General features: G+C 41.1%; 1 long non-coding RNA gene across 2 annotated transcripts in view; it reads right to left on the bottom strand.

Moving 5' to 3' along the window:
- Positions 1 to 8,050: 8,050 nt before the first annotated feature.
- LOC149985114 (uncharacterized) overlaps positions 8,051 to 25,924 on the bottom strand; it is a 40,955-nt gene continuing 23,081 nt past the window's right edge. The window contains exons 1-2 of one of the 2 annotated variants that reach the window (XR_016486809.1): positions 8,914 to 9,003; positions 8,051 to 8,241 (exon numbers count right to left, since the gene is read on the bottom strand). This is a non-coding gene — a long non-coding RNA (uncharacterized LOC149985114). Of the gene's footprint in view, positions 8,242 to 8,913; positions 9,004 to 25,924 lie in introns of those variants that run through there. The other variant, XR_016486808.1, reaches the window with a different exon arrangement.

Here is a 25,924-nt window from a genome sequence, read left to right as displayed (position 1 = left end):
TAGAGCTCTAGGGGCGCTATTTCATTTTTGGATAAAAAACGTTCCCGTTTTAAGCGCGATATTTTGTCACGAAAAGATGCTCGACTATGCATATTCTTGACAGTTTTGGAAAGAAAACACTCTGAAGTTTCAGAATCTGCAAAGATTTTGTCTGTAAGTGCCCCAGAACTCATTCTACAGGCGAAACCAAGATGATGCATCACCCAGGAATTAGCAGAATTTCTGAAGCTCTGTTTTCCATTCTCTCCTTATATGGCTGTGATTGCGCAACGAATGAGCCTACACTTTCTGTCGTTCGCCCAAGGTCTTAGCAGCATTGTGACGTATTTGTAGGCATATCATTGGAAGATTGACCATAAGAGACTACATTTTCCAAGTGTCCGCCTGGTGTCCTGCGTCGAATTCGGTGCGCAATTGCCAGCTGCTTCTACTTTACCATTTGATTCAGGGGAGAAAGCATGTGTCCAAGAACGATGTATCAATGAAGAGATATGTGAAAAACACCTTGATGATTGATTCTAAACAACGTTTGCCATGTTTTCAGTCGATATTATGGAGTTAATTTGGAAAAAAGTTTGCGTTTTGAGGACTGAATCTTCGGATTTTTTTTGGTAGCCAAATGTGATGTATAAAACGGAGCTATTTCTAATACACAAGGAATCTTTTTGGAAAAACTGAGCATCTGCTATCTAACTGAGAGTATCCTCATTGAAAACATCAGAAGTTCTTCAAAGGTAAATGATTTTATTTGAAGGCTTTTATGTTTTTGTTAATGTTGCGTGCTGGATGCTAACGCTAATGCTAACGCTAAATGCTAACGCTAGCTAGCTACTTTTACACAAATGATTGTTTTCCTATGGTTGAGAAGCATATTTTGAAAATCTGAGATGACAGTGTTGTTTACAAAAGGCTAAGCTTGAGAGATGGCATATTTATTTCATTTCATTTGCGATTTTCATAAATAGTTAACGTTGTGTTATGCTAATGAGCTTGCTGATAGATTTACACAATCCTGGATACAGGGGTTTTTTCATAGCTAAACGTGACGCAGAAAACGGAGCGATTTGTCCTAAACAAATAATCTTTCAGGAAAAACTGAACATTTGCTATCTGAGAGTCTCCTCATTGAAAACATCTGAAGTTCTTCAAAGGTAAATGATTTTATTTGAATGCTTTTCTGTTTTTTTGTGTAAATGTTGCCAGCTGAATGCTAATGCTAAATGCTACGTTAGCCATCAATACTGTTACACAAATGCTTGTTTTGCAATGGTTGAGAAGCATATTTTGAAAATCTGAGATGACAGTGTTGTTAACAAAAGGCTAAGCTTGAGAGCTAGCATATTTATTTCATTTCATTTGCGATTTTCATGAATAGTTAACGTTGCGTTATGGTAATGAGCTTGAGTCTGTATTCACGATCCCGGATCCGGGATGGGGAGATCAGAAAGGTTAATGCACCACAACGGCGAACATAAGCCAACCCCACGAAAACACAGGGCGTAATACAAAACAAACGCCCCAAACAGGGGGACTTAAACTGTCCAGAAAAGACCCACGAAATGGGAGAGCACGTAACTCACAGACGTGCGCACAAGTTTACACAACACAGAAGGTCACAATAATTAATCCCGCACAAGGAACCAGGCGGGCCGGCTGACTAAATAAAGCCTCACTAATTATACATAATTCAAAACAGGTGCACTCAATGAACACATAAGGGAGGGGGAGGAAATAATCAGTGGCAGCTAGTAGGCCGGCGACGACGACCGCCGAGCGCCACCCGAACGGGAAGGGGAGCCACCTTCGGTCGGAGTCGTGACAGCCTCAAGACTGTTAAATAGCCATCACTAGCCGGCTACCACCCGGCTACTAAGCCCTGCACCTTAGAGGCTGCTGCCTTATATACATGGACATGGAATCACTGGCCACTTTAATAATGGAACACTAGTCACTTTAATATTGTTTAAATACTGCTTTACTCATCTCATATGTATATACTCTATTGTATTATACTGTATTTTAGTCAATGCCACGCTTCATTGCTCGTCCTAATATTTATATTTTTCTTAATTCCATTCTTTTACTTTTAGCTTTGTGTATTGTTGTGAATTGTTAGATACTACTGCATGGTTGTAGCTAGGAACACAAGCATTTGGCTACACCTGCAATAACATCTGCTAAATATGTGTATGTGGCCAATAATATTTGATTTGATTTTATGTTACATCTGTGGATCCTCTTTTTAAGAAGAAGGGATGTTCTCTTGGTAAGAAAGTCAAATACCAATTGTTCTCCTGATATTTTGATGTGTTTCATCTGAATAACGATATAGCTTTGACCCTGAATCCTTGATTGCTTGAGTTTATATCTGACATTGAACAGCTGACAGAGCAGACAAGGCCTTGACTGGGTGAATCTACTCCACAGTAATTAATTGACTCCCTCTCTGGCTGCAAGTGCTTAGTTTCATGGGCTCAGCCTGTGTGAGTTTCCTCATGTTTACAGTGAAGCAGGAGATTAGACAGGAAGCCTGATGGGAAACTTTGCCGCACCACAGGATGAGCTAATCAGTTGGCCAGCGGACACAGATCTAGGAACAAGCAGTTCAACCTTAATTCTCACACACACTCTATCTCTCAGGCCGGTAATGAGCGCTAGCATTGATCGGTAAGGTTGCTCAGGAGTTGTAGCATTGAGCCTTATGGTTGGTTAGGAGAGCTTATGCTATCATAGCAGCCATATGGTGGAGCGGTTAGGAAAATGCTTGCACATGCTTCAACCTGATTGCCCACTTCTTTCAATGAGATTGTCTGTAATGCCCAGAAACTTGGTCATGTTTGATCAGGGTACACACTATACACTGTGAGGTTATTCATCAAACTGTACAACTACCACGGTTCTCATTTAATTGGCCACCTGTTAAAGATATTGACAAAACACAGACGAGTGAATTGTTGGAATTGTTGTGAATTGTTGTTTTTTTTATTGTGAATTGTTGAGATTGAATTGTTGAGTAAATGGATTAAATTCTGGATAATGGGTATCTGGATAAAAACAGGTGATAGCACATGTTGAAAGGAAATAAAAAAGAATATGGTATCACATTAACTTAATCTAAAAACATAGCTGGGAGAGTATAGATCTAGCCAGATTACCAATAATTATCCTGCAGCTATAGTCTTATATTTCTTGTCGTGTTCAAATCTCCAGTTGTGTTTTCTACAAGTTGTGAAAGGGTCATTCTTGAATTGCGGTGGCATTTGCCTCCCTCGGCATAGTAACCACGAAAAACACTTTAAAATGATAGATAGATAAACATCATACATGTTTTTGTTTATATTTAACTGTTTATCAATATAAAACATAATACAATTCCTTCATACTGCAAAACTTTACCTAAATGTATTGTTAAAAGTACTAAGGACAAGCAAATTGGCTTGCCACTGTAGTGATGATGAGAGTTGTAGTGCCATGTTTTGGGGATTTAGAGATATCTATTACTTTGAATGCTAGAAAGTATTTCATGTATTGTACTGATCAATAAAAACAAAGGCTACTAAAATACAGATTTAAAAAAAAAAACAAATGCAGTGGGGTAAAAAAGTATTTAGTCAGCCACCAATTGTGCAAGTTCTCCCACTTAAAAAGATGAGAGAGGCCTGTAATTTTCATCATAGGTACACTTCAACTATGACAGACAAAATGAGGAAAAAAATCCAGAAAATCACATTGTAGGATTTTTTATGAATTTATTTGCAAATTATGGTGGAAAATAAGTATTTGGTCAATAACAAAAGTTTATCTCAATACTTTGTTACAGTGCCTTGCGAAAGTATTCGGCCCCCTTGAACTTTGCGACCTTTTGCCACATTTCAGGCTTCAAACATAAAGATATAAAACTGTATTTTTTTGTGAAGAATCAACAACAAGTGGGACACAATCATGAAGTGGAACGACATTTATTGGATATTTCAAACTTTTTTAACAAATCAAAAACTGAAAAATTGGGCGTGCAAAATTATTCAGCCCCCTTAAGTTAATACTTTGTAGCGCCACCTTTTGCTGCGATTACAGCTGTAAGTCGCTTGGGGTATGTCTCTATCAGTTTTGCACATCGAGAGACTGAAATTTTTTCCCATTCCTCCTTGCAAAACAGCTCGAGCTCAGTGAGGTTGGATGGAGAGCATTTGTGAACAGCAGTTTTCAGTTCTTTCCACAGATTCTCGATTGGATTCAGGTCTGGACTTTGACTTGGCCATTCTAACACCTGGATATGTTTATTTTTGAACCATTCCATTGTAGATTTTGCTTTATGTTTTGGATCATTGTCTTGTTGGAAGACAAATCTCCGTCCCAGTCTCAGGTCTTTTGCAGACTCCATCAGGTTTTCTTCCAGAATGGTCCTGTATTTGGCTCCATCCATCTTCCCATCAATTTTAACCATCTTCCCTGTCCCTGCTGAAGAAAAGCAGGCCCAAACCATGATGCTGCCACCACCATGTTTGACAGTGGGCATGGTGTGTTCAGGGTGATGAGCTGTGTTGCTTTTACGCCAAACATAACGTTTTGCATTGTTGCCAAAAAGTTCAATTTTGGTTTCATCTGACCAGAGCATCTTCTTCCACATGTTTGGTGTGTCTCCCAGGTGGCTTGTGGCAAACTTTAAACAACACTTTTTATGGATATCTTTAAGAAATGGCTTTCTTCTTGCCACTCTTCCATAAAGGCCAGATTTGTGCAATATACGACTGATTGTTGTCCTATGGACAAGAGTCTCCCACCTCAGCTGTAGATCTCTGCAGTTCGTCCAGAGTGATCATGGGCCTCTTGGCTGCATCTCTGATCAGTCTTCTCCTTGTATGAGCTGAAAGTTTAGAGGGACGGCCAGGTCTTGGTAGATTTGCAGTGGTCTGATACTCCTTCCATTTCAATATTATCGCTTGCACAGTGCTCCTTGGGATGTTTAAAGCTTGGGAAATCTTTTTGTATCCAAATCCGGCTTTAAACTTCTTCACAACAGTATCTCGGACCTGCCTGGTGTGTTCCTTGTTCTTCATGATGCTCTCTGCGCTTTTGACGGACCTCTGAGACTATCACAGTGCAGGTGCATTTATACGGAGACTTGATTACACACAGGTGGATTGTATTTATCATCATTAGTCATTTAGGTCAACATTGGATCATTCAGAGATCCTCACTGAACTTCTGGAGAGAGTTTGCTGCACTGAAATTAAAGGTGCTGAATAATTTAGCAAGCCCAATTTTTCAGTTTTTGATTTGTTAAAAAAGTTTGAAATATCCAATAAATGTCGTTCCACTTCATGATTGTGTCCCACTTGTTGTTGATTCTTCACAAAAAAATACAGTTTTATATCTTTATGTTTGAAGCCTGAAATGTGGCAAAAGGTCGCAAAGTTCAAGTGGGCCAAATACTTTCGCAAGGCACTGTATATACCCTTTGTTGGCAATGACAGAGGTCAAAGTCTTCACAAGGTTTTCACACACTGTTGCTGATATTTTGGCCCATTCCTCCATGCAGATCTCCTCTAGAGCAGTGATGTTTTTGGGCTGTTGCTGTGCAACTCCCTCCAAAGATTTTCTATGGGGTTGAGATCTGGAGACTGGCTAGGCCAATCCAGGACCTTGAATTGCTTCTTACGAAGCCACTCCTTCGTTGCCTGGGCGGTGTGTTTGGGATCATTGTCATGCTGAAAGACCCAGCCACGTTTCATCTTCAATGCCCTTGCTGATGGAAGGAGGTTTTCACTCAAAATCTCACAATACATGGCCCCATTCATTCTTTCCTTTACACGGATCAGTCGTCCTGATCCCTTTGCAGAAATACAGCCCCAAAGCATGATGTTTCCACCCCCATGTTTCACAGTAGGTATGGTGTTCTTTGGATGCAACTCAGCATTCTTTGTCCTCCAAACACGACTAGTTGAGTTTTTACCAAAAAGTTATATTTTGGTTTCATCTGACCATATGACATTCTCCCAATCTTCTTCTGGATCATCCAAATGCTCTCTAGCAGACTTCAGACGGGCCTGGACATGTACTGGCTTAAGCAGGGGGACACGTCTGGCACTGCAAGATTTGAGTCCCTGGCAGCGTGTTACTGATGGTAGGCTTTGTTACTTTAGTCCCAGCTCTCTGCAGGTCGTTCTGGGATTTTTGCTCACCATACTTGTGATCATTTTGACCCCACGGGGTAGGATCTTGCGTGAGCCCCAGATCGAGGGAGATTATCAGTGGCCTTGTATGTCTTCCATTTCCTAATAATTGCTCCCACAGTTGATTTCTTCAAACCAAGCTGCTTACCTATTGCAGATTCAGTCTTCCCAGCCTGGTGCAGGTCTACAATTTTGTTTCTGGTGTCCTTTGACAGCTCTTTGGTCTTGGCCATAGTGGAGTTTGGAGTGTGACTGTTTGAGGTTGTGGACAGGTGTCTTTTATACTGATAACAAGTTCAAACAGGTGCCATTAATACAGGTAATGAGTGGAGGACAGGTCTGTGAGAGCCAGAAGTCTTGCTTGTTTGTAGGTGACCAAATATTTATTTCCCACCATAATTTGCAAATAAATTCATTAAAAATCCTACAATGTGATTTTTTGGATTTTTTTTCCTCATCTTGTCTGTCATAGTTGAAGTGTACCTATGATGACAATTACAGGCCTCTCTCTTCTTTTTAAGTGGGAGAACTTGCACAATTGGTGGCTGACTAAATACTTTTTTGCCCCACTGTATAATATGTATCCCTCTGTTAATGTCATTGGTGTTACCGCCTTGAAAAGCATTCATTACAAATATATACATGGACCTTGAGCATTCCCTCCAGTGGAAAACTGTTATGGGTAAGGGGTCTATATTAAATAAAAAATTATTAGCTAATCACACATTGTTAGTATGTCATCAAATTGAGGATTCCATTGATAATTCGGTGTGTCTTAATAAAAGGTGTCTTGGTTTTAGTCATTTTACATTTAAATACATTTAAATAAATCCGAATCTAGAAAAGTGAACTTAATTTTCCCCCAAAATGTCATGCTTCCGCAATTCAACAACAACCCAAAACTAAAAGTACTGTAAATCCAGGCTATGCTCGTTCTTTCTTCATTTGGGGGTGGTGGTGTGGTTGGAGAATTGTTATTGTTCTGGTAAATGAGAGACGTCTATAAATACACTCAAAGTTTCCTTTTGGACCCAGCGCCTAATCAGAAGTGAGTGTTGTGTTCAGTGAGACAGCTCTGAGGGTTCAGTTTGGCTAAGTCAAGGCTCAGGGTGGGGGATGGGAGGGCCTGCCTGCCTTGAGCACTGCAGTGGGGGAAATTTGGATAGGGGGAAACCTGTTAAGCGTCACTTGATGGCCCCAAGGTAGAGGGGAACTTGGGCTAAAGTGGGGGAGAATTGACACTCAAATATGTAGCGCTCATTCTCTCAATTACAATTGATGAAGTTTCCACTCTTTTGGAATTGTTCCTGACTGCCAACTAAACTGTTATTCTGATTCTCATCACTGGTCAGTGGTCAAGAGTTTTATGAATTCCTACCAGAGAGAATTAGGGACACACGTTAGGCATGTTTTCAGTCAGTTCTATAATCTCTTACCATAGTCTGGAAAGCCCCACGAGCAACACTCAACAATACTACCGCCACAAAACAAAAACAAATGACTGATTGTGGTGACGCAAAGAGTTTGACTCAGTGGTTGAGGTGCTAAACATGGTTTGATTTATGTAGCTCATAATACATAAAAGATGTAAACAGAAAAATGCCATGGAATAGAATAAGAGATATCAATCTAATGTCAGTCCTGTGTTCTTACCAATACTGTCCATACCTCAGCCATGAAGGTGATGTGATGAATTATGAATTCTGTAGGGAGAGTGATCGATCAAGCCAATCTCAATAGCTAAAGGGTATGAGCCAATCCTAGAGATCAATACTCAGTGCCACTGAGTTGTCACTACAGGCTGACCTCCATCCCTAAATGAAAACAGTGCCCCTATAAGGGCACAGGGCGAGACCCAAATGCAGACACGAGAGGCAGATGGTTCAAGTCTCTATTTATTATAATCCAAGGGGCAGGCAATGTCATGGACAGGAAAATGATCATAACAAGGTCAGAGTCCAGGAGGTACAGGATGGCAAGCAGGCAGGCTCGAGGTCAGGACGGGCAGTATGGTCAGGCAGGCAGGCGGGTTCAGAGCAGAGGCAGGCAGTCGTCAAAACCGGGAGGACTAGCAAAAACAGAGAAAAGGAAAAAACAGACAAACGGGGAACACAGGAATAAATACCCAGGGACTAATGAGGAAAACAGGTGACACCTGGAGGTGGGTGCAGACAATAACAAAAACAGGTGAAACAGATCAGGGCGTGACAGACCTGGTCAGTAAGGAAAGCCTGGTACTGAATTAGATGATTTCTTTGAGGCATTGGATATCTGTTGTTTTTATTTAACAGGTCTATCCTAGAATATATATCAACACTGAAACATTTATTTGAATGATTAAGCTTATAATTGTTAAATGCCTGTGGGATTCATTCTGTCTAGTGATGAGTTACTATTTCTGAACGTGCATTGTATCTGTGACCAGTCTCTCTAGCCCTGTTTATACCTGCTGCTAACATGCGTCCTTCATCCTTATCTTGTCCCGATCTTGCCTGTTTACACCTATAAGATCTGATCAAAATCAGTTCACAATGTGTCTTTTAATCGTCTACATCTATCTAAAAATGTGGGCACAATCAGAATGAGGACAAGATCAGGACAAAGACGCATATTAGAACCAGGCATAAACGTGGCTAGAGTCAACCATTTTTGTACCAATAATGTAGTGAAGACATTTCCACAATCCACACAACATTCTCTTTTTGTGTTTCCTGCCCAGGTGGTTGGAGGGAAGACACACCTATCTCTCGTTCTTCTTCACTGCACTTCCTGCTCGGCATCCAGTCGCAACATTTTCACAGTCCTCATATTGAGTTAAAGCCAGGAACCTGACCAAACAAGGAGAATGAGGGGGAGATACACCAGGGTGGACAAACAGAGATATAACTTGTGAGGCAGGAGGAGGGCTGAGGGACATGAACAGAGGTTGACGTGAAGAATGGCCCATAAATCATGTATTACCTCCCAGCACTGTTAATGAGGTGGTGGCTCTTAAATAATTAGCGATGTGACTGAAGCATAGTTCCAAAGCAGTAGCCCAAGGATAAGGAGGAGGACATCGGGGACGAACGGTGAAGGGAATGTGGGACGCACCATCCGGGGGGGGGGGGGGGGGAGAAGGAAAAGATGAGCAAAGTGAATGTACAGTATTTTGAGAGAGAGAGGTGAGCCAGAAAGAGAATAAATAGAGGAACAGAAAGAGTGGACTGTATATATATGTTGTGGGTGGGTTCATTTGTTCATCCTGTTTATACATTGTGTGTTACTTCAGAAAGGTAGCTAGCACAAGGGCCTTTTGGTTTTTACACAGGAGTCAATGGGGAGCCATGGTTAGCTACTGTAGACTCATAGAAAAAGGGTTCCAAAAGGGTTCTGCGGCTGTCCCCATAGTAGAACCCTTCTTGGTTACAGGTAGAACCCTCTGTGGAAAGGGTTCTACCTGGAACCAAAAGGGGTTTTTCAAAGGGTTCTCCTGTGGGGACAGCCAAAGAACCCTTTTTTGGTTCTAGATAGCACCCTTCCCCCACCAACCTCTCACCAGGCAGGCTGCATTCACATTCAGTACGGATGGCAGGCTGGGGCTGCTAGCTGGCCAAGGGTTGTTTGGTGGAGGGGGCAGGGATGTTTTCTCTCCAGTCAGCTAATTGACACACAGATGTCAGGAGGAGCCAAGAGGGCCAAAGCACTCACTGACGCCAACCCTCATCCTCTACCCTACCCTCCACTCCTGCTTCGCTCCACTCACTACAAAGGGAATTACTTGGGTTCTCCTGCATTGAAAATAGCTCTTGCTTTTGTAGATAGTTACAATAGTAGGATGGTAATTTAGACACCCTAGCTGGTAGCTACACCACTTTATATGACCTACATAGAGCAAACAATGTTTTGCATCACACGCTATTTGTTCAGGGTAGCACTCCATCGGACATCTACATACTACAGGATTTCTGGGAATTCAAATGTCTCCCGGAGCATCCAACGGCTGACAGTTCAGCCACCCAGTTTGTCTGTGTGTGTACTGTTGGAGTGTTAAACACCTAAGTCCAGCCTTTCCTGCACTATTACTCATTTTATTTACAAAATTACACACAATCCAATTACAGCTTGAAGATATGCTGTGTAAATACACTGTACATGCTGCTAACGCTACCCTCTTCATCTTGGTTAACAAAGAGATATGGTTGAAAATGAATGACTGACAAGGAGCTTCATATCTTGGTCAATAGTTGCCTCAAAATACATCATGCATCAAATGGTAAAGGGGGATATCTCGTCAGTTGTACAACTGAATGCGTTCAACTGAAATGTCTTCCACATTTAACCCAACCCCTCTGAATCAGAGAGGTGCGGGGGCTGCCATAATCGACATCCACGTCTTCGGCGCCCAGGAACAGTGGGTTAACTGCCTTGCTCAGGGGCAGAACAACAGATTTGTACCTTGTTCAGCTTGGGGTGTCAATCCAGCAACCTTTCAGTTACTGCCCCAACGCTCTAATCACTAGGCTACCTGCCGCCAGGTTCAGCAATACCACATGTGAGCTGCCAGCCAGCCTGTACCAGTATTTACAGGAAACAGCCAGGCTGCCTTCCTGACTGGGGGAGACAATCTAGCTTGCACCATGGGTTCTGTGTGTTGAGCAATGTCCTGATGAGCACGTGTCTGTCTCCAGGTGGCAAAATGTGAACGCAGTCTAGCGCCTCGTCCACCAGCGCCTCGTCCACTTCCTGTTTTTACACTCACCCGCACTCTGTTGCCATTTTGTCCAGGAAGCTGTGGGAGAGATACGGTTGACAAAGTCACTCTTTATTAAATTGGCAACAGAGTCTGTATGAGAGAGGGAAAGAGAAAGGGGGGATACCTAGTCAGTTGCATAACTGAATGCATTAAACAGTAATGTGTCTTCCGCATTTAACCCAACTCCACTGAGTCAGGGCTGCGGGGGGCTGCCTCATGTCCACCAGATACCTCAAACTCTGCATTCCGGCGGAAGTGCTCGTCGACCATCTCATTCCAAAATTATGGTCATCAATATGGAGTTGGTCCCCCCTTTGCTGCTATAACAGCCTCCACTCTTCTGTGAAAGCTTTCCACTAGATGTTGGAACATTGCTGCGGGGTCTTGCTTCCATTCAGCCACAAGAGCATTAGTGAGGTCAGGCACTGATGTTGAGCGATTAGGCCAGGCCCGCAGTCAGCATTCCAATTCATCCCAAAGGTGTTCGATGGGGTTGAGGTCAGGGCTCTGTGCAGGCCAGTCAAGTTCTTCCACACCGATCTTGACAAACCATTTCTGTGTGGACCTCGCTTTGTGCATTGGTCATGCTGAAACAGGAAACGTCCTTCATCAAACTGTTGCCACAAAGTTGGAAGCACAGAATCGTGTAGAATGCCATTGTATGCTTGCCTAGTTAAATACATTTATAAAAATAATTTACTCCAGAGAATGCATATCCACTGCTCCAGAGTCCAATGGCGGCGAGCTTTACACCACTCCAGCCTACGCTTGGCATTGTGCATGGTGATCTTTGGTTTGTGTGCGGTTACTTAGCCATGGAAACCCATTTCATGAAGCTCCCAACAAACAGATCTTGTGCTGAAGTTGATTCCAGAAGCAGTTTGGAACTCGGTAGTGAGTTTTGCAACTGAGAACAGACCATTTTTACGCATTCGCATTTCAGCACTCTACAGTCCCGTTCTGTGAGCTTGTGTGGCCTACCATGGGCTGAGCCGTTGTTGCTCCTAGACGTTTCCACTTCACAATAACAGCACTTGCAGTTGACCGGGGCAGCTCTAGTAGGACCGAAATTGGACTAACTGATTTGTTGTAAATCTGGTATTCTATGACGGTGCCACGTTGAAAGCCACTGAGCTCTTCAGTAAGGCCATTCTACTGCCACTGTTTATGTGTGGAGATTGCATGGCTGTGTATTTGAATTTATACACCTGTCAGCAATGGGTGCGGCTGAAATAGACGAGTCCACTAATTTGAAGGGGTGTACACTTACTTTTGTAAATATAGTGTACACTTTATGTAAGCTTCCACTTTCCAGTTAATTATTTCACATTCAACTGACCAGATAATCCAATTGTTTGGCAATGTGTCTTCATGCATCATTTTTAGCAGCCATTTTCTGCAGCCTTGCGAAGCAATTGTGCTTCAAGTACAAAAATGCGGACTAGATGTCTGGCAAAAACAACAGAGAAAACATATGCGCGTCTGGTGGACATACTTGTGCTTCTTCACCTGCATTGCTTGCTGTTTGGGGTTTTAGGCTGGGTTTCTGTACAGCACTTTGAGATATCAGCTGATGTACGAAGGGCTATATAAAATAAATTTGATTGATTGATTGATTGATACTGCTTTAATCGACATCATCATCGCCTGGGGAGCTGTTGTTGTTGGAGGTTAACTGCCATGCTCAAGGGCGAAATAAAAGATTTTCACCTTATCGGCTCGGGGATTCGATCCAGCAACCTGCCAGTTACTGGCCCAATACTCCTACGCAAGAAAGAAAGAAAGAGTCTGTCATTGATAGCCATTCCTTTAGAATGTCAACTAAAATAAACATATTACCTTTATTTCAAAGGCACAGTAGTCCCATTGAGACCAAGGTCTTTTTTACAAGGAGTCCTGCATTTCACAAATTATAAATATTATAGAATACAAGCAACAGTTAAAATACACAATAAAGGAAGAGAACAACATTCTTATATATTCTACCTGGAACTTGTAAGTACTACATATGGCAGCAAATACACTTGTAATATCTGACATGAGTGGTTAACATTTAGACACAACAGAAATGTTGCACATATTATATCAAAAACATACATGAGACATGTAAGCTAAACATTTTAAGGTCTTATCACATACAGTGCATTCGGGAAAGTATTCAGACCCATGACCTGTTCCACATTTTTTACATTACAGCATTATTCCAATTATTAAATAGTTATCCCCCTCACCAATCTACACACAATACCCCATAATGACTAAGCAAAAACAGCTTTTATGTAAAAAAAAATCAACAACATAAATATCACATTTATATATAAGGGGCTCAGACCCTTTCCTCAGTACTTTGTTGAAGCAGCAACAAGCTCTATCAGGTTGGATGGGGAGCGTTGCTGCACAGCTATTTTCAGGTCTCTCCAGAGATGTTCAATCGGTTTCAAGTCTGGCCTCTGGCTGGGCCACACAAGGACATTCAGAGACTTGTCCCGAAGCCACTCCTGCATTGTCTTGGCTGTGTGCTTAATTTTGGACCACAGGGTTCTTGGTCACCTCCCTGACCAAGGCCCTTTTCCCCCAATTGCTCAGTTTGGCCGGGCGGCCAGCTCTAGGAAGAGTCTTGGTGGTTCCAAACTTCTTCCATTTAAGAATGATGTGTGTTCTTGGCGGCCTTCAATGCTGCAGATTTTTTTGATACCCTTCCCCAGAACTCTGCCTCGACACAATCCTGTCTTGGAGCTCTATGGACAATTCCTTGGACCTCATTGCTTGGTTTTTGCTCTGACATGCATTGTCAACAGTGGGACCTTATATAAACACATTCCAAATCATGTCCAATCAATTGAATTTACTACAGGTGGACTCCAATCAAGTTGTAGAAACATCTCAAGGATGATCAATGGTAACAGGATGCACCTGAGCTCAATTTTGAGTCTCATAGAAAAGGGGCTGAATGCTTACGTAAATAAGGTATTTCTGTTTTATAATTTTTATTAATTTGCAAAAATGTCTAAAAAACTGTTTTCGTTTTGTCATTATGGAGTGTTATGTGTAGATTGATGAGGATTTGTTGTTATTTAATACTTTTTAGAATAAGGCTGTAATGAAACAAAATGTGGAAAAATTCAAGGGTTCTGAATACTTTCCGAAGGCACTATAGATGGGAGACGAGGAGGAGGACAGAAGGTGAGAGAGAAGAGGAAGGAGAGGATGAGGTGGAGGAGAGGAAAGAAGGATGAAGAAGAGAGGAGTAAGAGGATAAAATGACAGGAGGAGAGAAGACAAGGAGGAGGGGTAGGGGGAGGAGGAGGAGAGAGAAAGACGGGAGGAGAGGAGAGAAGAGAAGAAGAGGAGGAGGGGATGAAGGAGGGGGTGAAGGAGGAATGGTTTTGATAGCAGCAGTGAATCTATTTAGTTACTAAGTGGACGTCTCTCAACAATCATTCTCACGATAGCACATTGGTAGTGACAAATATCAAAGCTAAGCAAGGCTGGGTTTGGTTAAAACCCTGGATGGGAGACCAAAGGCATAGCTGTAGATGAGGTGCTGCTCATGGAAACTCATACCTGAAAATGAAAATGTATATAGAAATGTTGTATTTTTCTTAGAGTAATTGTCTTGTTTTTTATATGTTGTCTTTGCCCTACCAAGAAAAAAGGCAGTAACTGTTCATTTGGTCGACAATGAGTTAATGTCATTTTTGCTACATTAAATACATGCTTAATCACGTGGACAAGTATCGTGGGGGTCATGTTAGCAGTAACTGCATAATGTTACTGTGAAACCAAAGTAAATAAAAGCCATTTTACTCAGTTCCACGCTATGAGCAGTTACTTCGTTTTTACTTGGTAGGCCAGTATAAGGAGAGCAGTTATTTTGTAAAGGTTACATTATCAGAACATACACTATTCTTATAATATTCATAGATGACTAATATAATTCATATATTTTGATTCAAATATGTCACATCATGTCTTTGTAGGAAATTCACATCAATCATGTAATCAATCAATGGTGTCATAAGCACATAAGTTAACACATATACAAATAAAATACACCACTGACAAATAAGGAAAAACATACAAAATCTTACCAGATCCTTATTAGATTACATATTAAATATTTGTGAAAATAACCTTTTGCCATTCAAGATTCTTATTTGATTTTCATGATTCTTTTCCATATGGGATGGTCCAGATGTTGCACATGGGCAATTGGACAGAGCATTGTGGTCAACGCGTTTAAAGTAAGTCATATTTAAAATAAAGTCACAGCCTGCTGATCTTTCAAGAGTTGACGCATGAGTCATGATGGTACAGTATTAATTTAGATGGAAAGATACAATAAGAGAGCCTTAAAACTCTTAACTTAATGTTGACTGTAAACAGAAACATAGGAAAGCCCAAGTCATTTTGCCTTGGCTTTGGTTGGTGTACCAGAGATGCTGTGTTGTGTTCAGTGTTCAGATCCATGTACAGCAGCCTCCAATAAAGAGGGGGAGGACAAGACAACAAGACAACATGTTAAGTATCTATTCTTAATGAGCACCATTCTTAATGAGCACCATTTCAGACCTGGACATAGCACTGATTCAGCAGCTACGGTTGTCTTAAATTATTAGTAAGTAAATTGCTTAGATCATAGAAATCACTGTGCTTCAATATTTATAGACCTTCCCAAGGATACTGTTGACCTACCTTACTCATTCAAAGGATGTCTAAATTGAGCCTGGACAAGGCGTCTTGAAAGTGGTTTTAAAAAATCGGACAGAGAACACTAAATGTGCTTTTTGATGGTGTCAAGTCAGTTTTGTCAATATTACGAAAGGTGTCCCGCAAGGGTCAATATTGGGACCTGTTCTTTTTACTACTTCAATAAATATTATTGTCCTATCTGCGAAAACCTGTAACGTTCATCTGTATGCAGACAACACTGTTACAGTTGAAGTCGGAAGTTTACATACACCTTAGCCAAATACATTTCAACTCAGTTTTCACAATTCCTGACATTTAATCCTAGTAAAGATTCCCTGTTTTAGGTCAGTTAGTATCACAGCTTTATTTTAAGAATGTAAAATGTCAGAATAATAGTAGAGAAAGATTTCTTTCAGCTTTTCTTTCTTTCATCACATTCCCAGTGGGTCAGAAGTTTACATACACTCAATTAGTATTTGGTAGCGTTGCCTTTGAATTGTTAACCTGGGTCAAACGTTTCGGGTAGCCTTCCACAAGCTTCCCACAATAAGTTGGGTGCATTTTGGCCCATTTCTCCTGACAGAGCTGGTGTAACTGAAAAAGGTTTGTAGGCCTCCTTGCTCTCACATGCTTTTTCAGTTATTCTCACAAATGTTCTATAGGATTGAGGTCAGGGCTTTGTCATGGCCACTCCAATACCTTGACTTTGTTGTCCTTAAGCCATTTTGCCACAACTTTGTAAGTGTGCTTGGGGTCATTGTCCATTTGTAAGACCCATTTGCAACCAAGCTTTAACTTCCTGACTGATGTCTTGAGATGTTGCTTCAATATATCCACATAATTTTCCTGACTGACATTATGTCATTATGGCCAAACAGTTCTATTTTTGTTTCATCAGACCAGAGGACATTTTCCTAAAAAGTACGATCTTTGTCCCTTTGTGCAGTTGCAAACCGTAGTCTGGCTTTTTTATGGTGGTTTTGGAGCAGTGGCTTCCTCCTTGCTGAGTGGCCTTTCAGGTTATGTCGATATAGTACTCGTTTTACTGTGGACATAGATACTTTTGTACCTGTTTCCTCCATCATCGTCACTAGGTCCTTTGCTGTTGTTCTGGGATTGATTTGCACTTTTCGCGCCAAAGTACGTTAATCTCTAGTAGACAGAACGCGTCTCCTTCCTGAGCGGTTTGACGGCTACGTGGTCCCATGGTGTTTATACTTGCGTACTATTGTTTGTACAGATGAACGTGGTACCTTCAGGCGTTTGGAAATTGCTCCCAAGGATGAACCAGACTTGTGGAGGTCTATAATTTTTTTTCTGAGGTCTTGGCTGATTTCTTTTGATTTTCCCCTGATGTCAAGCAAAGAGGCACTGAGTTTGAAGGTAGGCCTTGAAATACATCCACAGGTACTCTTCCAATTGACTCAAATGATGTCAATTAGCCTATCAGAAGCTTCTAAAGCCATGACATCCTTTTCTGGAATTTTCTAAGCTGTTTAAAGGCACTGTCAACTTAGTGTATGTAAACTTCTGACCCACTGAGTGATACAATGAATTAATTATAAGTGAAATAATCTGTCTGTAAACAATTGTTGGAAAAATGACTTGTGTCATGCACAAAGTAGATGTCCTAACCGACTTGCCAAAACTATAGTTTGTTAACAAGATATTTGTGGAGTGGTTGAAAAACGAATTTTAATGGCTCCAACCTAAGTGTATGTAAACTTCCGCCTTCAACTGTATGTATGTTATTGCCCCAACTGCTAACAGGTTGGTTATAACTGAAAACTGATTTTGTTGCCTTGCAGAAGGACCTTGATGATTTAAAATTGGTACTTAATGCGAGTAAAACTAAATATATGTTGTTTTCTAAATCACATACGAATGTTTCTGATAATTTATGTATACGTTGTACATTGGATGGTGCTCTGATTGATCGCATCTGGACTGACGATACGTTTTCCTACAAAAAGCATGTTGAGGAGTTAAGAAATTAAGAATTAAAATGGGCTTCTTTTATATGAATATGTAATTTCTGTCGCTAAATAGAAGAAAACAAATAATTCAGTCAACATTCATTCCAGTTACAGACTATGGCGATATCGTCTATATGAATGCAGCTGCCACTGTATTAAATCCATTGGATGCAGTTTACCATAGTGCATTATTACGGGCGAAAGGTTAGTGCATTGTTGTGGGCGATAGGTTCATTGCATTTTGGGCTAGCCCTCTTTGAAGTCCCAGATTGATTCATCACACTCTTTTTGTTTATAAGGCCCTATTTCAGAAACGTACGCCATATCTTTCTTCATTATTAACATACAGAAGAATGGGATACAGGACCCGGTCTTAGGGGTGGATAGACCTGGAGATCCTTATGATTGCCATTGAGTTGGGACGAACAGCCTTTTTCTTTTTTGTACTTTAAATGTGGAATGACATCCAAGATACTTTCAAGTTGGAAGAATTGGTGCCCCTAGAGCATTTCAAAAGAATGTTAGGGGACCTTTTTACAGAGGAATGTGTATGTTTTTTATGATTGTGTTTTGCTTTTTGTGTATCTTTGTGTATTTTAACGTGAATGTACTGTATGGATGTGTAGTTTGAAATGTGTATATTGTGTACACAGGGCTCACCTGGAAATGAGACCCTTAGGTTAACAGGTTAAATAAAATGTAAATTAAAATATAGATATAATTATGGAAAGTAGAAATGTCTAAGCTACACTATAAATATACAAAAGTATGTGGACACCCCTCACACGTTGCTGACAGGTGTATCAAATCGAGCACACCACCATGCAATCTCCATAGACAAACACAGTAGAATGGCCTTACTGAAGAGCTCAGTGGCTTTCAATGTGGCACCGTTATAGGATGCCACCTTTCCAACAAGTCAGTTTGTCAACTTTCTGATTCACCGTCTGGCAATTCGACAGACAAATCTGGGTTTGGCGGATGTGAAGAGGGTTAAACCAAGGCCCCATAGCTTTTAAAGGGTTAATAAATTGTGTTAAGATAAACTGTAAGGTCTCCTCTTCTAGGAGACCTCTGTGTGTGTATTAACACCTGTTTTGAGTGGTGTGCCCTTCAGACATTCTCAGAAGGTGGAAACTGCCTATGTTCATACATACTCCTCCTGTCTGGGCCTGACCTGGCTATCTGAGGTTCTGAGAATACGACGGGTTTTCTGAGAACAGAAGGCTGCTGCAGGCCTGATGAAAACAGCCACCTGTCAGAAGATGCTTGGACTCGTTCACCTTGTTATGACCCTATACTTGTGATGAAAGGTCAAGTTTTGGTCAAACCCACTTCTGTGATTTTAATTGCTGATAAGATGGTTGCTGCTGTCAGGGGGAGGTTAGATGTATTAAAATATTGTTGCCAGGGAAACTCACGCAAGGAGGACTGGGAGAGGCTATATGAGTTACAGGATGTCTTAGACATTTTGCAGAACCTGGGGAGAGCTACTGTACTCTCTACCAACTTCTGCCTGCAATTGTATTACTAAAGGATAATTTAAATACTTAAACAAAGAATCTGTGTTTCCTTTCCATTACTAATGAATGTTTGATAATTATATAGACCTGATCATTGGAAGAAATTGATCAAAAGATGCCAGAAGAACTCTACCTGCCTGAATGCATAGCACCAACTGGAAAGTTTGGTGGAGGAGTAATAATGGTCTGGGGCAGTTTTTCATGGTTCAGGCTATGCCCCTTTGTTCCAGTGAAGGGAAATCTTAACGCTATAGCATACACATTCTACACGATTCTGTGCTTCCAACTCTGTGAGAATGGTTTGTGGAAGGCCCTTTCCTGTTTCAGATTGACAATACCCCTGTGCACAAAGTGAGATCGATACAGAAATGGTTTGTCGAGATCAGTGTGGAAGAACTTGACTGGCCTGCACAGAGCCCTAACCTCAACCCCATCTAACACCTTTGGGATTAACTGAAACACCTACTACGAGCCAGGCCTAATTGCCCAACATCAGTGCCCGACCTTACAAAGGCTCTTGTGGCTGAATGGAAGCAAGTCCCTGCAGCAATGTTCCAACATCTAGTGGAAAGCTTTCCCAGAAGAGTGGAGGCTGTTATAGCAGCAAACTCCATATTAATGCCCATGATTGATTTCCATTTTGGAATGAGATGTTCGACGAGCAGGTGGCCACATACATTTGGAGCAAAGAGGGGCGATTAAAAGTGTGAGGAGATTAAAAAGGAGTTGGCAGAAATTGCATAATATTTTGATTACCAAGCTATCAGAGTGGATCATAACGTATTTCCATTCCGACCCATATGGACAATGATGACATTATTACAGCAATGGGATGAGGTGGCTCAGCCTTCTCACAGGGATTTCCTGGAGGATTCCTAATCAGGACATATCTCCTATCTGATATCGGCAACATACTCAATAATATCACTCAACCTTGCCATGGCAAACAAACATGATTGTGTGATGTGCTTGAATCACAGGCATTACACAAAAAGTCACATTGAGATAAAGCACGTCAGAATTGAAATTAATAATTCACACATTCAATTCCATTCCCAAATATTTGATTCACACAACACAGGTACCATCTTGCAAAAAATGACATCCTCATGCACACCAACAACAACATTTCTTTCTCCCACTGTCTGATTTATGACAGTTATCCTGTAACAGGATAGGAGTGTCTCACGAATGTATCCCTTTTTGGACCCATTTGTTTTCATCAGGACAATGAATGAATTCCTTCTAAAAAGGGTTACACAACAGATAGGCAGCCAAACTACTTTTAGGTACCAACACCAACGCAAAAGAAAACCCTCTCAAAATCTGAAAAGGATAGCTTTTTGAACACCAATACCTTTGTGACAAATCCCTCTGGCTCACCTCTTCTTCGTTTCCTATCATACGACAACTAGATCTGGAGCCATTAAAGCTATTCACATTCTTAACCATTATGCAAAGCTTTGAAAAATCACTAGGTTTCAAGTGCTAAAATGTTTTCCGCCATTCAAATCTACATCTCTATAATTCAATCTCACAAATAACGACCAATTATTGTTTCCCCAGCACCAAACCCACAGGTTTGAGTCCTCCCTGTACATGCATGCCTTAAGTAAAATATTCCAAACAGAGGAATCAATATTTTGAGGGTCACATGTTTTCCTCGGTTAACCTTCACACAGTGCTTGTGAATGGGGTGGAGAAACACAGTGTCCCTACATCATAGACGCAGGCTTGTGTACTTTCACAAACAGTCATCTGTTTTGTCTGCACATTTTTCCCTCTGTTATTTTTTCTGCTATATCCAGAGACATTTAGTCAGTTTGAGTCAATATGCTTGAGTGTGGAATGCATCCAATTCAATTCATTATAACATTGTCACGTTCTGACCTTGATTTTCCGTTGTTTTGTATTTATTTAGTAGGGTCAGGGCGTGAGTTGGGTGGGCAGTCTATGTTTGTTTTTCTATGTTTTGGGGCATTTCTATGTTTTCGGCCTAGTATGGTTCTCAATCAGAGGCAGGTGTCATTAGTTGTCTCTGATTGAGAATCATACTTAGGTAGCCTGGGTTTCACTGTGTGTTTGTGGGTGATTGTTCCTGTCACTGTGTTTGTTGTCACAGGATAGGCTGTATAGGTTTTTCACGTTCCGTTTGTTGTTTTGTAGATTTAGTTATTTCATGTATCGTTCATTTTCCATTAAAGAACATGAGTAACCACCACGCTGCTTTTTGGTCCGCTTCTCCTTCTACAGACGACCGTCGTTACAAACATGAACTTTTCATTATATTAATGCATTTGCATGTTCAACGAGCAAGTACATCCAATGCTGCTACTGCTGAGAGATACATCACGTTGATTTGTACATTCAGCTTTGCCCAAGGTGTGCACCATAAAACATCACACCACTTATTTTTGTTTGAATTAACACAGTCAGCAACCATGTTAAATACAATACCTACAGTATTGATCTGTTACTAAGGGAAGTGAAGTTTACAAAAGAATGCAATGTATTCAGTGAAGAGAATGAGAGTGAGTAAACATTTGAGATTAAAAAAAGGTTTTGGTTCTAACTATATATTCCCTGTCAGATGACAAAATGGTAATTTCCATATAAATATTTGAGTGGAGGTTGAATAATTGATGGTTTCACTAGCAAAATGAATGTGATGCGGAGGCTCGCTCTGCCACCTTCTCTCTGCTCTGACTTCAGGGGTTCCAGGGTCTGTGTGTGTGTGTATGCTGTATGGGGGGATTACAGGCTACTGTCCAATCTCTATGAATACTCCTCTCCCAGTTAAAAAGAGACTGCCGCACCCATTCTTGCTTCCAAAATGTTCTGTCTTGTCATTCATTCTTTGTAGGGCTGTGTTTGGCAGAAAGAGACATCTCCTCTGTGAGAGAATGCCCTAATTATTCATGACCATTAAGCAATTCAGGATGTGACATGTGTCGTTCCCAAAGGCACATTTCGGCCTTACTTGGCTGTTTTATTGTTGTTTTGTACTTTGAACCAGTGAAATAGGAACATAAGCCCTGACCAATGATGTAATTATTAAAATGCAGGTTGGGATAATATTATACTTGTTTTTTGAAAATAGGAAAGAACAGGACTGCATCTCCTCTAATCTTCTGTTGTAGTCTTTTTGTTGTTGTAAAAATCCTAACGCGCTACAATTTGGTCAGATTGACAAAAGTGTCCCACGCTCCCACTTTAACTAAGCAGCATCACAATGTAAATCTTGTGGACACATCATCTGTTCAGTTCCACCGAAACAAAGGACCCACTAGGCACAAACTGGTTGAATCAATGTTCAAATATAATCTCATTTCATTGGTCACATACACGTGCTTAGCTGATGTTATTGGTCACATACACGTGGTTAGCTGATGTTATTGGTCACATACACCTGGTTAACTGATGTTATTGGTCACATACACGTGGTTAGCTGATGTTATTGGTCACATACACGTGGTTAGCTGATGTTATTGGTCACATACACGTGGTTAGCTGATGTTATTGGTTGCATACACGTGGTTAGCTGATGTTATTGGTCACATTCACATGGTTAGCTGATGTTATTGGTCACATACACGTGGTTAGCTGATGTTATTGGTCACATACACGTGGTTAGCTGATGTTATTGGTCACATACACCTGGTTAGCTGATGTTATTGGTCACATACACGTGGTTAGCTGATGTTATTGGTCACATACACGTGGTTAGCTGATGTTATTGGTCACATACACGTGGCTAGCTGATGTTATTGGTCACATACACGTGGTTAGCTGATGTTATTGCGAGTGTAGCAAAATCCTTGTGCTTCTAATTCCAACAGTGCAGCAATATCTAACAACTCCACAACAACTACCTAATACACACACATTTAAGTAAAGGAATGTAATAAGAATATACAGTTGAAGTTGGAAGTTTACATACACCTTAGCCAAATACATTTAAACTCCGTTTTCACAAATCCTTACATTTAATCCTAGTAGAAATTCCCTGTCTTAGGTCAATTAGGATCACCACTTTATTTTAAGAATGTGAAATGTCAGAATAATGGTAGAGAGAATGAATTATTTCAGCTTTTATTTATTTCATCACATTCCCAGTGGGTCAGAAGCTTACACTCAACTAGTATTTGGTAGCATTGCCTTTAAATTGTTTATCTTGGGTCAAACGTTTCAGGTAGCTTTCCACAAGCTTCCCACAATAAATTAGTTGAATCTTGGCCCATTCCTCCTGACAGAGCTGGTGTAACTGAAAGAGGTTTGTAAGGCCTCCTTGCTCTCACATGCTTTTTCAGTTATTCTCACAAATGTTCTATAGGATTGAGGTCAGGGCTTTGTGATGGCCACTCCAATACCTTGACTTTGTTGTCCTTAAGCCATTTTGCCACAACTTTGTAAGTGTGCTTGGGGTCATTGTCCATTTGTAAGACCCATTTGCGACCAAGCTTTAACTTCCTGACTGATGTCTTGAGATGTTGCTTCAATATATCCACCAAATTTTCCTGACTCATGAAGCGATCTATTTTGTGAAGTGCACCAGTCCCTCCTGCAGCAAAGCAACCCAACAACATGATGCTGCCACCCCCGTGTCTCACGGTTGGGATGGTGTTCTTCAGCTTGCAAGCCTCCCCCTTTTTCATCCAAACATAACGATGGTCATTTTGGCCAAACAGTTCTATTTTTGTTTTATCAGACCAGAGGACAATTCTCCAAAAAGTACTATCTTTGTCCCCATTTGCAGTTGCAAACCGTAGTCTGGCTTTTTTTTGTGTGTGTGAATTTTAGCCCTTTTTCTCCCCAATTTCATGGTATCCAATTGTTTTTAGCAGCTACTATCTTGTCTCATCGCTACAACTCTCGTACGGGCTCGGGAGAGACGAAGGTTGAAAGTCATGCGTCCTCCGATACACAACCCAACCAAGCCGCACTGCTTCTTAACACAGCGCGCATCCAACCCGGAAGCCAGCCACACCAATGTGTCGGAGGAAACACCGTGCACCTGGCAACCTTGGTGAGACAAGGATATCCCTACCGGCCAAACCCTCCCTAACCCGGACGACGCTAGGCCAATTGTGCGTCGCCCCACAGACCTCCCAGTCACTGCCGGTTACGACAGAGCCTGGGCGCAAACCCAGAGTCTCTGGTGGCACAGCTCGCGCTGCAGTGCAGCGAGCGCCCTTAACCACTGCACCACCCGGGAGGCCCAGTCTGGCTTTTTTATGGTGGTTTTGGAGCAGTGGCTTCTTCCATGCTGAGTGGCCTTTCAGGTTATGTCGATATAGTTGTCACATTCTGACCTTAGTTACTTTGTTCTGTCTTTTAGTGTTTTAGTATGGTCAGGGCGTGAGTTGGGGTGGGCAGTCTGTTTTGTTTTTCTATGTTGGTTTTTGAGTTTGGCCTGGAATGGTTCTCAATCAGAGGCAGGTGTCGTTAGTTGTCTCTGATTGAGAATCATACTTAGGTAGCCTTTTTCCACCTGTGTTTCATGGGTGTTTATTTTCTGTTTTGTGTGTCATCACTAGACTGTTTCGTTTGTTCGTTCTTCCTAGTTGTTATTTTGTTTAGTGTTCAGTTTTGATTATATTAAAAATCATGAACACTTACCACGCTGTACCTTGGTCCTCACCTTCTTCCACCGACGACGGCCGTTACAATAGTACTGTGGATATATATACTTTTTGTACATGTTTCCTCCAGAAACTTGTTGTTCTGCTGTTGTTGTTCTGGGATGATTTGCACTTTTCGCACCAAAGTACGTTCATCTCTAGGATCTCCTTCCTGAGCGGTATGATGGCTGCTTCATGGTGTTTACACTTGTGTACAGATGAACATGGTAACTTCAGGTGTATGGAAATTGCTCCCAAGGATGAACCAAACTTGTGGAGGTCTACAATTTTTTTCTGAGGTCTTGACTGATTTCTTTTGATTTTCCCCTGATGTCAAGCAAAGAGGCACTGAGTTTGAAGGTAGGCCTTGAAATATATCCACAGGTACATCTCCAATTTACTCAAATGATGTCAATTAGCTTATAAAAAGCTTCTAAAGCCATGGCATCCTTTTCTGGAATTTTCCAAGCTGTTTAAAGGCACAGTTTATTTTATTGATTTTTTTTTAACAGTGAGATGCTCACTTACAAGCCGTAAACCAATGGTTTTAAGAAAATACCAAAAAAATAAAATGTAAAAAAGTAAGAGGTAAGAAAAAAACAAATAATGAATCTCTCTTGGGTAAGGGGCAGTATTTTCCGGATGAAAAGCGTGCCCAAAGTAAATTGCCTGTTACTCAGGACCAGAAGCTAGGATACACATATAATTGGTAGTTTTGGATAGAAAACTCTAAAGTTTGGCTGTCTATGGGAAAATCAATGGAATACCTCCCAGATTGCAGTTCCAAGGGCTTCCACTAGATGTCAACAGTCTTTAGAAAGAGTTTCATGTTCTTTTTTGGAAAAATTAGCCAGAAATTGTAGTTTTTCTACGTGGCTCCCATTTTGGCTGTAGTGTTTCCAAGCGCGTGGAAGAGAACGCGTTCTTTGGTATTTTTCTCCGGTAAAGACAATACCGATTCTCCGTCTTAAATTTGATAGTTTATTTACATATTAGGGTACCTGTCACGGGATACTAGGAGTGGTGGATTGGAATCAGGCGCAGAGAGCAGGGTTCAGTATATCGTAAATGTATTCTCCGGCAAACAAAAACGGTCACGCCAACATACAATAGACCAGCCCAAACACAGGACCAAATAGTCCGGAGAATACACATATGAAAACCACCTTTCGACAGAGTAACAAAAAACAATCCCGCACAAAAC

Source organism: Oncorhynchus mykiss, chromosome 2 (genome assembly GCF_057628025.1).
Source record: "Oncorhynchus mykiss isolate SJ-2025 chromosome 2, ASM5762802v1, whole genome shotgun sequence".
NCBI classification, from domain to species: domain Eukaryota; kingdom Metazoa; phylum Chordata; class Actinopteri; order Salmoniformes; family Salmonidae; genus Oncorhynchus; species Oncorhynchus mykiss.
Note: the sequence above shows the minus strand (reverse complement) of the source record. Positions and strands in the feature narration are given on the sequence as shown.